Here is a 15000-nt window from a genome sequence, read left to right on the forward strand (position 1 = left end):
CTGCCCAGTGCACTGCACACCGACCGTTACGCAAAAACACCAACCCATTTCTTTAGCCAAGGTGAGCCAGATAAAGTATTGGGACCACCATGCAACACTTAAGGCAGAACAGTAAGTGAGTAGGTGAGCACGGGGCCATCGGAGCAACCTAAAGACCTAGTTGCGCGGCTAATTGCGCTTCGTACACTAAAACAATCCGTTAGCTGATAAAAATACAGCAGGGTCTCGACACCCCCTTCAGCTGGTTTAGGGAGGCTCTCCCCAAAGACCACACTAAAGGAGGTAACCTTGAGAAGAGCCTGGACCGTGAGCAACGGGAGGTAGCGGAGGGATGTGATTTAGGAATGATAGGACATAGAGGAGGAGGAGTGGACGCAGGTTTGGGATTGGGCTCTATATGTGGTGTTGGGATGGGATGGGGGAGGGGGGAGACAAGAACAAATGATTTAAGAATATCTCTACCATCAAAACGAGGCGCATTTTAGAGGGAGGGAGAGAGAGAAGACGGAAGAGTGCGGGTCAGTAATGTGCCTTTTTGTCTCACCTCATTTATCATACTGTAGCTCATCCACACACACATCCACACACACACACACACAGTGAGCTAACAGGGGGAAAATAAGCCTAGACAAAGGAACAACGCACAGACAGAAAGATGCACTCTTGGGGTTAACACACACACACACACACACACAGAGACCAGGCAGATTGGTAGAATCGATGCACTCATTGGGTTAACACACACACACAGTAAAGACTGGTAGGGTCCTCCATACTACAGAGTCATTACCAAAACCAGCTAAATTAAAACGCTCCAGGGAACACATGCTGTAATTGTCAGTATCCATCTCACAAGTCCCCTGTTGTAAATAAATGTAAGCCGATTTCGTTCCTTTAACTCTCCGCTTTTGTTGGCTGATCAGCACTTGCACAAACACAACCTTGACAGACAAGCGCATGCTTCTTTGGTCCAGTGTGCTGTGTCTCAGAGGCATTTTCTCCTCTGTCTTGACAAAACTGCGATTTTCCTCTCCACAGGCCATCTCAGAGGAGAATTCTAAAGGCGATGGCTTGTGTTGCCCAACCATGTCAGCTAAAGAATGGGAAGCTCTCAGCATTGTTCTTTGGCCTCACACACACACACATTCACGCACACACACGCATGCACATACACTTATGGTAACGCAAATAAACAGCCTCTCCTTTTCATTCTCTCTGCACCTGCTTGCCCTATAAATCATATCTCCCCCCCTCTCCCTCTGCGAAATGAGTGCAATATGCAAATGAGAAATAACTTTTGGGCCTAATCTCTATCTTCCCTCACAGCTGATTCCGACCTCCATAGATCTCAGTGGGTTTTTTACTTCCCAAATGCAGATGCTCTACTCAGTTTCATCTGCACGTTAACAGAATTTACAAGGAAATGTAATAGATTAAAATGTCAAACAAATGCCACTGCCTTACTTCAAACAGTCCCTTTTTAAAATGTTGCTCTAAATATAGACTACTAGTGTCATCATTAGTTTGCATCCAGCATTTATTTGCTATTTTCTTTTATCTACTTTCAAATGCCAAGCTCATATCTATACACATAACTGCAGTTGCTGATCGTAGTGTAAACAAAAAAAAACATCCCAAATAAAACAATGAGGAAAAAAAAACAAAGCAAAATTATAACCTCAGGTGTTTCAAGCACTCATAGGCTTTGTGGGTGAGCAACGCCAAAGAGGATTGCAGTGTGCCTTGTCATGAATGATAAATGTTATCGTGCGGCTGACAGAAAACCGAGAGCACAAATCATCACAATACCTCTCTGCCTCAATAGTGCAGACATTTCTTGGCAACCAAACAAATACTTTATCAATCACAGGGCAGAGATGTGTAGAATTCAACCACGTACAGTAGAGCAGAACACATTATACCACATTACATTTCATTACATAAGACTGGACGCAATTGCCAGAGGAACAGAAGCACAACGTAGGACACAAGCACAACATGAACACGTATGAAAGCAAGTGAACATGTAAGAAAACAAATTACTGTGTACTGGGAGTTGTGTTAATGTGAAGGCAGTGGAACTGGGAAGAGAAAAGGATTGCACAGGGAGGAGAAAATGAACGAGTAAATAAAGTGCAGAGCCCCAAAAAAGAGAGGGGTAGAGAAAAGTATGATAAAGCAGAGGGGAGTAAAGCCCATAAATAGTGCAAGTGGCAGAAAAGTGCCAAGTGTAGTGAAACCAATCTAAGCACACAAGCCAAGTCTGCCTGGCCAACCACTATGACCTAGAGTTACCTGCGATGTCTCCACTCAGTCAGAGAGGGCACTGATGAGTTGGCCAACCCCCTCAAGGTAATGTTATAAAAGCATAGTTAAAATGAATAAAAAATTATGGTAATATGCATGCGTGATAACTAGAAATTACACAACACCCCACACACACACACACACACACACACATACACATAGATCAAATAAACAAGTAATTAAAATCAAGAAATCTTTCAGACTGCAGGAGAGCTGGAATTTAATGCCATATAGAAAACCAATCTACCACTCCCAGTGCACCCAACACAGCCTCTGTTGAAGCGTTCTGCTGGTTTAACAGATGAATGCAGGCAATTAGTTGGGTGAGTCCATGGAACTAAAGTGTTGTAGTGCAGCAGAGGTTGGCTATTGAGAGCACAACATTGCAACAATTGCAAAAGAGCTCAATACCATTTTGCATCTTCATCAAACCCATTCAGCACCACTAGGACTCCAGCCATTACTGCTACGACTCCAAACTGCTATAGTACACCTTGGATCAAACACTAGGATGAAACCATTTAATGGTAAATACCAGTCCAATGCAAGTATGATGTAACAGTTTTCCACTGCTGTTGGAGCAGTTGTTACTGGACAAAAAATGTTACTCATCTTGCTTTAATAACTGCATGCTGTTCATATCTAATCGCAAATTCACAGGGGAAAAATAACGTGCCTCCCTATCAGAAAATTACATATCTTAATACACGCTTAATGAAGACTACTGATTGGATTAGGGAAAGGCTGACACCAGGGTGAGATACAGTGGTGAGCAACCTTCCTCAGGAGAGGGTCGAGCTTCACCTCAATTTTGACTGCTCCAGATATATGCTTTTTAGTCCTCCTCAGCATTTTATTGGCTGTTAGGAGGGGAGGGGGAGTGCTGAGGAAAACAGTGGCAGACAGATGAGGGCTCTTTGGGGAATGGTGCAGGGCCACAGCTCTATCCCAAATAACCTCCCAAACGTAGAGCTGAGCACTGCTTCATAGGCTCATCAGACGGCCTTGGTGCCGAGCCGAGCCTTAGTCTGCCTGTCTGCTGGCCTGCCTTCTTCTTAAAAGTAGGTTGCTCGGCACCCAGGGTGCCTGTTAAGCAGAGCCGGCTGTGCAGTTGTTGGTTCTGTGCGCCAGCTAAGTCCCTGTTATGCACCAGCTTCATGAAGACCTCTTAACATTAGCGAAGCTCTGATAGTCTTCCAGCTACTAAGGCTGGACAATGGAAAACAAAGGCACAAAAAGTCTGAAGATTAATATTTAATTGTATTATATATTCATATTGCCTGTATGATGCATTTCCTTCTTAATATTAGGGCAAATAATTCAATTTGTAGAAAATATCTCTGTATTCAAACTATTTGAAAGAGTAATCAATTTAGCACAGCAGTCAATGCATCATAGATGAGCTGGAAAAGCAATACAGTCTACAGAACTACAGCTTAAAAGACTCATTGCTTTAACAGACAGATCTGGACAATTAATAAATAATGAATGCAACTGATTTACTTAAAGTCTAGCACTGTTTACAATTTGTTGAAATAAGAGGCAACTTATTCTGCTTTAACATTACTTGCTTTGCACATTCATCCAACTCAACCACCTGGCTATGACATTATTTTAATATAGAAAGATGCCATCTCATAAAAGACAGCAGCCTTTATAACATGACAAGAATATTCCTGACAAACGGCTGGGGCCAGTCAGAGCGCATCTTGTACACAAGCGCAGAGACAGTTGGGTTGGGCAGACAGACAGTGTGGAGCGGCCAGATCTGTACCAGAAAAAAGAAGTTGCTTTGGCACAAGGGACGGCAATTAGGAAAGCGTGTTGGTTGGAGCGAGCGGGGCGAGTCAGCCTGACCATGTTTTCCAGCCCTCCAACTCTGGCGAGCCGCACCCCCCTGGCCCTGACCCCCGCAAGGCTCCCATCAGGACTCTGGCAGGAGGAGGCCCCACGCTGGGCGCTGATGGGCATCACGCTGAGCCCTCTGCTGCGCCACACCGCGCTGCACAGAGCCGGCCACGGACTGGAGAGCTCCTGAGAGGCCGCCGGCCACCAGCGTCAGCCCTCATGCCACTGCGTGCAGCAGCACTCCACGCAACTTTACAGTTTGGACACAAACAATAACCGAGGCAATAAACTGCCATGGGAGGCTGACGAGGCATTTCGCTCACACAAACCCTCTTGCCTTCTCGTCAACACACATAGCACTCACCTCTCTGTCTCCCTCACCACTGGATACCTCCAAACATGTAATTCCGCCTCTCAATCTTCCCTCCCCTTCCTTGTTTATTTGCTGTTTACTGTACGCTTTTTTATTTTGTGTAATAGGCACTGCTGCATCCTAATTTTCCCTTATCGAGCAATTACACCTTCTCCAACAGGGATGATTAAAACTAGTCACCTGTTAAAGAAAACCTGCCCTGTGTCCCTCCCTCCCTGTCTGTTTATCAGTGTTCTCATTCCTGCATACCCCTCGTCATATTCCCCATCCGTACTCTTTTATCTCTCCAAGCATCGAACCAAAACAAAGGGATAAAGGAGATATTAGGCAAGTCTTAGAGAGATTCATTAGATTTACTGCTCCACTGCACCCCTGATACTGACTTATTTACTGTCACCTATTGAGGGAGGCTCTTATTCAATTATGCCTTCTCTCTCTCTCTCTCTCTCTCTCTCTCTCTCTCTCTCTCTCTCTCTCCCCTTCAGTGTCTATATTTCTCTCTCTCTCTCTCTCTCTCTCTCTCTCTCTCTCTGTGTGTTTTGTGTGTGTTTATGTCTGCTTGCTGAGCTCCCCCAGTCTGACTCAGGCTCTCCCGGCCATGTCGGCTCCGCGTAAACTTTAAACCAGGCGTTGAGTGGCTACTCTCACCCCCACCTGACGCTTGCCGCCACCGCCGCCGCCACACACGAGCACCACTCGGCTCCATTTTGTCCGCCACTGAAGCGACGCGCTCGACACCTTGCTCCTACAGCCGCTGCGCTCGTTCACCTATTTGCTCCCCCTCTCCCTGCCTCCCTTTCTCCCTCACTCTCTCCTCCCCTCTCCCATCTCCTTCTCCGTTGCCACATGCGGCAAACGATGCGGCGTTGGCGCGGGGACACGGGAGCATCACAAGCAGCCCCGGCACTCTCATTTATTTGATTGGCAGGTGTATTTATCGGGGCGGTTCACAGGCAGAACCCATCAAAGTCCATTTCCCAGAGGCATGTGATATGATGCCCGTAATGAGCAGCATCCGCAGGTTTATTTAGAGCCAACAGGGCCGCCTATGACTGGGAACGGCATAACTCACCGGCACCCAGACCGCGGTGGAGGGGAAGAGAGAGAGATAGAGGGTTAATATCAGAATGAGAGAAAAACAGAAACAGAAACAGACACAGAGAGAGAGAGAGAGAGAGAGAGAGAGAGAGAGAGGAAAGAGTGGAAGTAGGTTTAAAAAAGCTGGGAGTACAGATGGAAAGAATGAGTGCAAAATGGTGGTCAGAAAGAGAAGAAAAAGATAGAGAAGTGGAGAGGGGGAATGATGGCCCATAGAGATGGATAGCATAAGAACAAGGAGGGTCGAGAAAGGAAGCTGGAGTGCTGGGGAGGAGAGTGAGAGGAGAGGAGAGGAGAGGTTAGAGTGGGTACGAGAGATGGCAGAGGAAGAGAGGGAGAGCGGGGAGGGTTCGAGGGCACCCGGGCCAGCCGGGGAGAGAAGCAGGGATTACGCAAAGGAGCACTTGAGAGGCTGAAGGTCAGAGATAGAAAGAGGGAGAGAATGAGGGCCAGCGGAGAGGCAGAAAGAGAGAGAGAGATAGAAGGAGGAGAGGGAGTGGTGGTGGTGGAGGAGGAGGAGGTTGTGGTGGTGGGTGGATGCGGGTGGAGGGTTGCGTGAGAGTGGATCAGAGATGAGGGTGAGGAATGAGACAAAGTGCTCTTTGGAAGACTGAGAGGAGGGCGGCGATGAGGGCAGATTAAAAGAAGGGGAGTTTTTCGAGGAGGCCGTGTGATGGGAGCGGAGGCGTGGGGAGCTCGCGACAGAAGCAGCGGGACATGAGAGAGATTGAGGGATTAGATTGCGCTGGTGGTCGTGGTGGTCAGGCAGCTGGCTGACCCTCCAGCCCTCACTCTCTCTGAATATAAAGCAGATTTTTAATAGTCCACTGATCTTAGCGAGCCTACGGGCCGAGTGTTTGCTTTGCGCGCATGTTTACCAAAAGGGCTCCTCTGACCGCTTCGTGCCCTTTTTGCGCGGAATAGGAATGCACGACACATTGTTGCTCTTAGCAAGGCATGCACGTAAAAACAACTAGCGCCAAATAACACGCATGCATAGCCAGTAATGCAATTTTCTGCGCACAAGGACACACGTAACCCACTCTCACCGTCAGCGCAATGCGTGTCACACTTGCTCTCGTTCAGGCGACATTGAAGAGGAGCGTGGAAGTATGAGGTGTCTGTGGAGAATGCCAGCAGAATGTTGCTCAATAGGAGCCTTCCCTGGGGTGTGCGGAGGCGTCCGAATGAATTAGACAACAGGGTGTCTCTGCCCCTCTCCCCCAACCCCCCCACCACACACACACACACACACACACACACACGCATACTCTCTCTCTCTGTGTCTCTCTCACACACACACACACACACAGTAATGCACAGTAGAAAAGACAATCTCAGGGTGGAAACTAGCAACACCAAATCTGCGAGCTGGGCTGCTGTTCAGCGCAGAGGTGACGTACAGACACAGCACTCAGAGAGACACTCACATGCAAACACTGAATCATACCACAAACCTAAATCCCCACAGACAGGCACAGACGCTACAAACACATGCCCCACGCCCACCCCCCCCCCCTTTCCACACACACATACACACGTGCACACACACACACACTTGCAACTCAAGCATATTGTTAGCCAGTGGCTAAGACTCAGAACGGTGGCTTTATTGGTCCTGTGTGTATGAGGGTGTATGCAGGAAAAAAAGAGGGATGTTGTTTTATGGCTTCATTATTAGTACTATAACCTGAGGGCCCTCATGTGTCTAACTGCAATGGGCCAAACTGTGTGGGCCTCTGGAATAAGCAGTCTGCATGAGTGTGTGTGCATGCATGCAAGTCAATGAGCATGCGTATGTGTGAATATGTGTGAATGCACTTACCACACATGTGTGTTTCTGTATATGTGAGTGCACTTGTGGGCATGGATGTGTGTGTGTGTGTGTGTGTGTGTGTGTGTGTGTTGTGTGTGTAAGAGTGTGAGTGTGTGTGAGTGTGTGTGAGTGTGAGTGTGTGTGTGAATGTGGGCCCTGTAGTGATGGACTGCTAAAGTGAGTTGCTCTGACAGGTGAGTCCATTAAACAGGCTAAAACACACACACCTCCTATGAACACTGTGACTAGGCCTGTGGCCTTTCTCTCAACTTCCTCTCTCCATCTGTCTGTCTCGATGTGTGTACCAAGGCCAGTGTGTGTGTGTATGTGTGTGTGTGTGTGTGTGAGAGTGTGTGTGTGTGTGTGCAAGTGTGTGAGTGTGTGAGTGTGTGTGCATGTGTGTGTCTGTCTGTCTGTGTGTACCAAGGCCAGTGTGTGTGTGTGTGTGTGTGTGTGTGTGTGTGAGTGTGTGAGTGTGTGTGTGAGTGTGTGTGCATGTGTGTGCATGTGTGTGTCTGTCTGTCTGTCTGTCTGTGTGTACCAAGGCCAGTGTGTATGTGTGTGTCTGTCTGGAGTTGGGATGGCTTCCTTGCCTGTGGACCTCCGTGTCCCTGTGGAGTCTGCCTGTAAACTGCCAGTCTGGATGGCTGAGATTCCTCTGCATATTCTATTCATCTCAGGTTATGGTGGCTTTCATGTCTGTGTACCCACAGCATATTCATGCAGGGCTTCCTGTCTAATTAATCAGTCTAATCTAATACAGTGAATGAAACTACGACACGTTAGTTGTAATGTAATTGCCCTAAGGAAAACAATATCCCTCTTGATTAGGTCTTAGAACACCGAGTCACTTTCGCCTCTTTATTTCAGCCGCTGAGCCAACATTAAAAATTGTTTCACAATTTATCTGGCTACCCATGTGGAAAAAATAAATGCAATGTGCCTTTAACAAAATGGCTTCAAGCCTTGACACTGAGAGAGGATGCTTTTGTTTTTCAAAAATTATAATTTTATGGATTGTTTATAAGGGTCAAGAGAGGTCAAGTTACCTCAGAGCCCCACAGAGGAACATAAATCACACTGGGTAACAAGAGGTCTAACAATGATACGCCACTAATCAGCGGAGGCGCTTTCAAAAGCAAAACCAATCAAATTCAGAATACCGAACAACCACCAACAACCCTGTTGCCTCCAAAACAAATCGAATAAGGTTATGTAAAACAATGCATAACAGCCCAGTCGACAGGAGGCCAGGTCCAGCACTGGACTATGTAGCCATCAAGCTTTGAAGCTTATCAGGACACAAACAATCCATGGCACTAGGGGTGTAACGGTTCACAAAAATCACGGTTCGGTGTGCACCTCAGTTTGAAGTTATGGTTTGGTTCATTTTCGGTACGGTAAGCCTGTAGGTACTGCAAGCCTACAATTCACTGACAATATTACTGATGTACAACAGGAATAGTATTTTGAAAAGGTGTAAAATGTTTTTTTTTCCGCTGTTAATTCACTAAAATGACATATGGTCCGCCATTTAATATATGTGTGGGAACTCAAATTTGAAACATAGTCCAAAAGCAAAAAAACCTACTGATTACTATTAAAGACTGCATTCGGTACACATCTGTATTGAACGTCCTGTACGTCCTAAACAGTTCGGTACAAATACATGTACCTTTACACCCCTACATGGCACTGATTCCATAGTCTTGAGGCAAACAGATGCCATTATGCATAGGCCAGGGTTTAAAGGGTAGACCCAAAACACACGTCTTCGCAGAACTGTGGAGGAGAGTGCTGCCGAATCACGCCCGCTTGGCCCAGCACTGGGGTTTAATGGAGGGAGCTGAATTAGTGCTCAAGCAGACTGTGAAATGGCAGTAAGTGTTTCCCCCCATAGCTGCTATCAGTCAGCGCCGAGCCACTGCACTCCACAAAAACCAGCAACATCAATGAAAGCTGCCAAACAGGTGAACGGAGAGGCCAGCTCAGAGAGTGTGTGTGACACTTAATACACACACACACACACATACACCATTCAAACCCAAACAAATGTGAGGAGGAAAAACACAGGATTCCTGCTGTTATCCTGCACTTGTATAGACCAGGCAAGTCAGACACACAAGGTGGGGTTAAGGAAAAAAAACCCTGCGTGATCCACGTGCAGACCTCACACAGCCTCCATATTTTCTGCAGCGAATCCTCTTTTCAAAATCATGTTAAACTGACTTATTGCCTGAGAGGATGGCATGATGCAGTTAACCTATAGTGCACAGAGGGACATAATCCAGTTGCTTGAACAAACGGCGCAAATATAGCCACACGGTGACTGCACTGCTCTTGCAAACCAGAAGGTCAGACCCATCCGGGCAGTGAGTTACCATTTTATCAGCGCCCATAACTAAATCCCCTCCAGGGGGGAACGCACTGCATTTCTAAGAGCCATGGCATTAAGAAGACCAAAATAAAAACAAACATGTGGAAAATAATTGGAGCTCCCCAAATCTCGGTGCTGGCAGTCGTCTGAAGGTCAGCTGACAGGTCGATATGTTTTCCATGTCTTGCATTTATTTCAAGCCAGAATTGCATCCGTTTTGAAACGCCCTCGAAACAGCCATATATTAGCATCCAAATGCATTTTATTTACACCTTCTGCCCATACCTAATGGATAAACACTTCTTCCCACCGTATCGGGATGGGTTTGGACTTGGATACGCAATCAGTTCAGACATGGACTCCAACAGCAGTAAAGAAGCCAAAGGTCACATATAAGCAGTGTGAACACTGTTTGATGCCAAGAGCTGGCATTCACAGGAAATCATCTCCTTATTCAGTACAGTATCTCAGTGGTGAAAACAGATAAGACTAGGTTAATCCTCAGGGGACAGACCACATTAAAGATGAAGCTGTGTACAGAAAGGGAGGAAATCTACAGATGTATCATACTAACCATTCCCATTCCTAAGTTCAGTCGCACTCTGTAGCTGAATATCCTCAGTGAGGACTATAATTGGGAGTTTTAAGATAAGCATTGTTTAAGGCACTGTGATCATACATAGGGGTGTCACGATTCTCCAAATCCTCGATTCGAGGTTATTTTCGATTTTAAAGTCACGATTTGATTTGATTTTCAATCTTTTTTTAATATTACTATTGATGCATTCCTTATGTTATTTACTCTTTTTGGCCCTTTCCTTTTCTGTTTGGGGGTAGGTTGTAATGTAAACAGAACTAACATTAGGCTAAAACAGAGACGTGAACATAGTGAAATGAAACAACACAGAATGTTAATTTGATTGTTTCAGCACACTCCGAAGAGACCCAAGGTTAGTGTTCATGTACTTATCAATGTGTCTTTTAAGCCTTAAAGTAACTTTGGACTGTAACTACATCATCTTTTCACTTGCTAAGTTGAGTAGGCTAAGTTAGTTTTAATTTACGTGAATGAACAAATACTTCCACACCGGTGATTTCAAAGTAGCAAGAGGGGCTTTGATTTCGGTAGGTTGATGTGTAGGCTATATTTTAACTGGCTGCAGCCTACAATTAGAGGAGTGTTGACCCTGCAGTTCAGCACGTGCATGTGTGTTTGTGCGTCTTGTACAAGCTGGACGTGACATTGGGGGTGTGGCTGCATCGTCGATTCCACTTTTAAGTTCGAAGTTCGAGATTGAGATGTAATTTCGATCGATTTCGATATAAAATCGAAATCGTGACACCCTTAATCATACAGATATGCATCTGGATGTACTTGAGCCACGGCCCTTCACTCGGGGTGCAGGGATGCTCATCTGCTCTTCCCGCTGGATGCTAAATGTGATGTGATACAGAGAAAGGGCACAGCTTGTCAAGAGGGATCTCCTTGGCTCTACAGGGCTAACGAAAAAACAGCCTCTAAGGATGCGAGCAGCCCAGACAGTATAAACATAGCACAGACCTCGGATAGGGTGGCAATGGCAGACCAGTCACCCGAGGAGCATTTTATCATAATCCATCATGGATGATTGTCTCATTTACAAGCCCACAGATGACATTTTAGACTGTTAAAGGCTCGGTGGCACCCAGGATCGTGTAATAAAAACAGAAGAGCACAATTTAATACCACAACAAAATGGCAGTGTCCCGAGAACGCTTCATGTCTGGCTTCTGCTGGGATACATCTGATCAACCCCAAACAAAAGATAAATAAATAAACCTAAATAAATAAATATTAAACTTCTGAATCTGGCAGCCGACAGCAGAGCCTAACTGGGGAACGATAAACCACCTGGCATCATCCTCACATCAAAAATATCTAAAAATAATTACACTGTGGTTGAAACGCTGCTGTCAGTCGCATCGGTGCATTAGTGGATCGCTGCATCGATAACACTCCCCTCCAAGCTGCCCCGCACTGTGCTCAGAATTCATGAGATCTTGGAAAAAAGGTGTGTGTATCAATGTGCAAGTCAGTCTGTGGAGGTTCATTATTTTTTCTACAATGTGCCAGTGTGTGAGTGTGTGTGTGTGTGTGTATGTGTCTGTGTGTGTGTGTCTGCTTGTGCTACCTGTTCTGCCACACTTTTCCACTTGTCAGTGTGTAGTTCTTCGACCGGTTTGTCTCTGACCGTAGATGGCCACTTCGGAGGTTTTCTTTTTTAATAATTCAGTAGACTGTATTCAGTAGAGTGTATAAATAAATCCCTGCTGGCTCCCAGACATCCAGCATCTTCCAACCTCTCCTACTACCCCTAGTAAGACCCCATTCACAGACACAGACACACACACACACACACACACACCCACAGACACACACACACACACACACACCACACCACATCTGTCCATTCCTCTCTCTCCCTCGTGTCCCTGTGATGAAGTGGGGGGTGTGAGGCATGCACCATCCCATTAAGACATACGGAGGAAGAGGAAACCAGAAAAGCAGTTTTCCAGAGAATGGGAATCAGACATAGGTGTAGAGATCACTGGTGGAGAGAGGGATTAGTAGAGAGAGAGGGTGGGGTGGAGAAAGAGAGATTGAGAAAGAGAAACAGAGAGAGATTGATGTATTTCTATATTCATTCGTTTGTGTCACTACCGCGTCATTTGTAAAATATATCTTTGGCAACACTGTACTCAAACAGTAATGCTAACAAAGCACCCTTTGAATTTGAGAGAGAGAGAGAGAGAGAGAGAGGTAGGAAGCACACATGAATGTCAACCCCACATACATTATTTTCAATCCTTTCAAGTGTGGCTGAGACAGGCCATCTGAGGTCCAAGACACCCGACACAGATACAAACATAAACATGCTTAAGGGAATCCACATGTACGCTTACCCAGACAAACACACTGACAGCACATCCATGCACATGTGCACGCGTGCACGCACGCACACACACACACACACACACACACACACACAAACACACACACCTCCTAGCTCCCATTCGGCATCCTGTCTCTGGGGAACAGACATTGGATTATGGCAGCTGAAGCAATCATGATAATAAGGAAGAAATGTTTCAGGAGGTGCGAACATGAGAATTCATCACAAAAACAGTCACCATTCTGCACTCAACAGCAGATGCTGGTGTCTGCAGGCACACCAGATACATTTTTTAAAAGAATATGGCAGTCCGCACTGAGCATGCCTGGTCTGAATATGCATGTGTGCATATAATTAAATAAGATGCAGCCTGGTGAGACCACAGTAGAGAGAGAGAGAGAAAGAAAGAAAGAAAGAAAGAAAGAAAGAAAGAGAGGGAGAGAGAGAATGAACAAGTGAGTTAAAGGAAAAGAGCTCTCTTTAGACCACCCTCATTTACTGTACTGGCAAAACAAACAACAGACGATAAATGCTGTCCTGTGTGAGTGAGCTGACTGCAAATGAAGACTGGGAGGCAGGGAACGAGACAAGACCAGAGGAGAGAGAGGAAGAGAGCACAGCACAGGATACGATGGATAGCAAAGCCTTGGACACAACAGGATAGAGCAGGAGCAGGAAGAGAAGAGAAGAGAGCATGGCGGTGGAGGAGGAGAGGGATGAGAGGAGGAGTGGGAGGTAGCTGAGGGCTGAAGTGAGAGGAAGAGAGGAGGAGAGGAGAGATGTGTCAAAGAGAAGAGGTGCCAAGAGGAGAGGACATGCATGGACAGATGGGACAGAGAGGAGTCCAAGGATAGCAAGAAAGAGGCTGCAAATTCAGGAGTTAGCGGAGTCCAAATAGTAGATTCTGTTTCATCTTTTGGAGCTTGAAGAAATGACAGCTACTGAGATACCCTAAGGGTTGGCTGGTTAGCTCTCCCACTGTGTTTGCAAGTGAATGCAATGGTGTTTTTGTGAGAGAGCATGGTAGTGCGCTGTGTGTATGTGTGTGTGTGCTTACAATGCAATCACTAAATTAATATTTTGCCTTAATAACATGGGACTATTATCATATATAGATGTCTGATATATTCCAAATAAAATAGAATTTGACAGCAGCACATCTTATTGAAACTGGGTGTTTTTGTTCAATGGCATTCTCAAACATGGTTGGGGGAAAAAATGCAATACTGCTGACCTGAGCTCAGCATTTAATAGGAAATAAAAACAAAATGACAGCCGGAATGAGATTCAGAATGGAACTTCGGCCATGTCGTTCCAGAAATCAAGCTGATTGCTTCTGTCAGGTTGACAGCAGCTTGGCAGACAGCAGAAAGGATACAGTATTAACTCACGAGGAACGGAATTTTATTGAGCTTTTGGACATCCACCACCACAAGCCACAACAGACAGAACCCAGCACTAGGACGTGCTTGTGGCCAAATGGATCAGAGCCCGACCAACTCAAGAAATTAAAATGGCCGTAATATCAAGTACCAAACTTGCGAAATAAATCCAATTTGGGAGGAAAGACGATAAAAAAAACCAAAGAAAATCCAAGGTGACCTTCAGCATGAGCATAATCGAGTCGAGTGGTGTACACTTATGACCTAGTTCTTTGAGATAACCGGTAAATACATCCTTGCAATAAAAATGGTATATTGTGAGATGAGTTTACATATTAAGAAAAGGTGATACAGCTAATAGTCTTGTTATAATCAGATGTGATTACCTAAGAGATGTGTTTTTTTTTGTTCATTTTCTCACTCTTTAATTGTATTTCAGTGCTGGCTTCAGGACAGAAATCTTGTCTGTGTGACACCACTTAAATGTAATTGATTTCAAAGTCTGGTCTGTGTGTGTGTGTGTGTGTGTGTGTGTGTGTGTGTGTGTGTGTGTGTGTGTTTGCCACACATGTGGATCACAGGCCCGCAGAAAGACACATCTATTTTTTTCTCTGCGAGTCTAATGTTGGCATACTGAGGCAGACTGTCTGAGAAGCGTTCAGTCTTGCCATCTGTTCCTGGTGCTCTGGCTGCCTGTACGTCAGCCCTGCCTACTCTCCTCCTCTCTCCTCTCCTTAGACTTCACGCTTAGAGAAGGGAAGGTAAAGGGGGCATCTTACACCCCCAAAGTCTCAGTCTCAATCTCAAAAGCACCGTCCCTGTCGCTGTCTTTGCCTCTGTTCCCTCGGCCTTCCTGTGCCTTTCTC

At 45.8% G+C, this 15000-nt stretch overlaps 1 protein-coding gene across 2 annotated transcripts in view; it reads right to left on the bottom strand.

The window, feature by feature from the left end:
• Positions 1-15000, bottom strand: part of syt7b (synaptotagmin VIIb) — a 79104-nt gene that overhangs the window by 54381 nt on the left and 9723 nt on the right. The window lies entirely within an intron of this gene.

The sequence above is a fragment of the Alosa alosa genome, chromosome 14 (assembly GCF_017589495.1).
Source record: "Alosa alosa isolate M-15738 ecotype Scorff River chromosome 14, AALO_Geno_1.1, whole genome shotgun sequence".
Classification (NCBI taxonomy): domain Eukaryota; kingdom Metazoa; phylum Chordata; class Actinopteri; order Clupeiformes; family Clupeidae; genus Alosa; species Alosa alosa.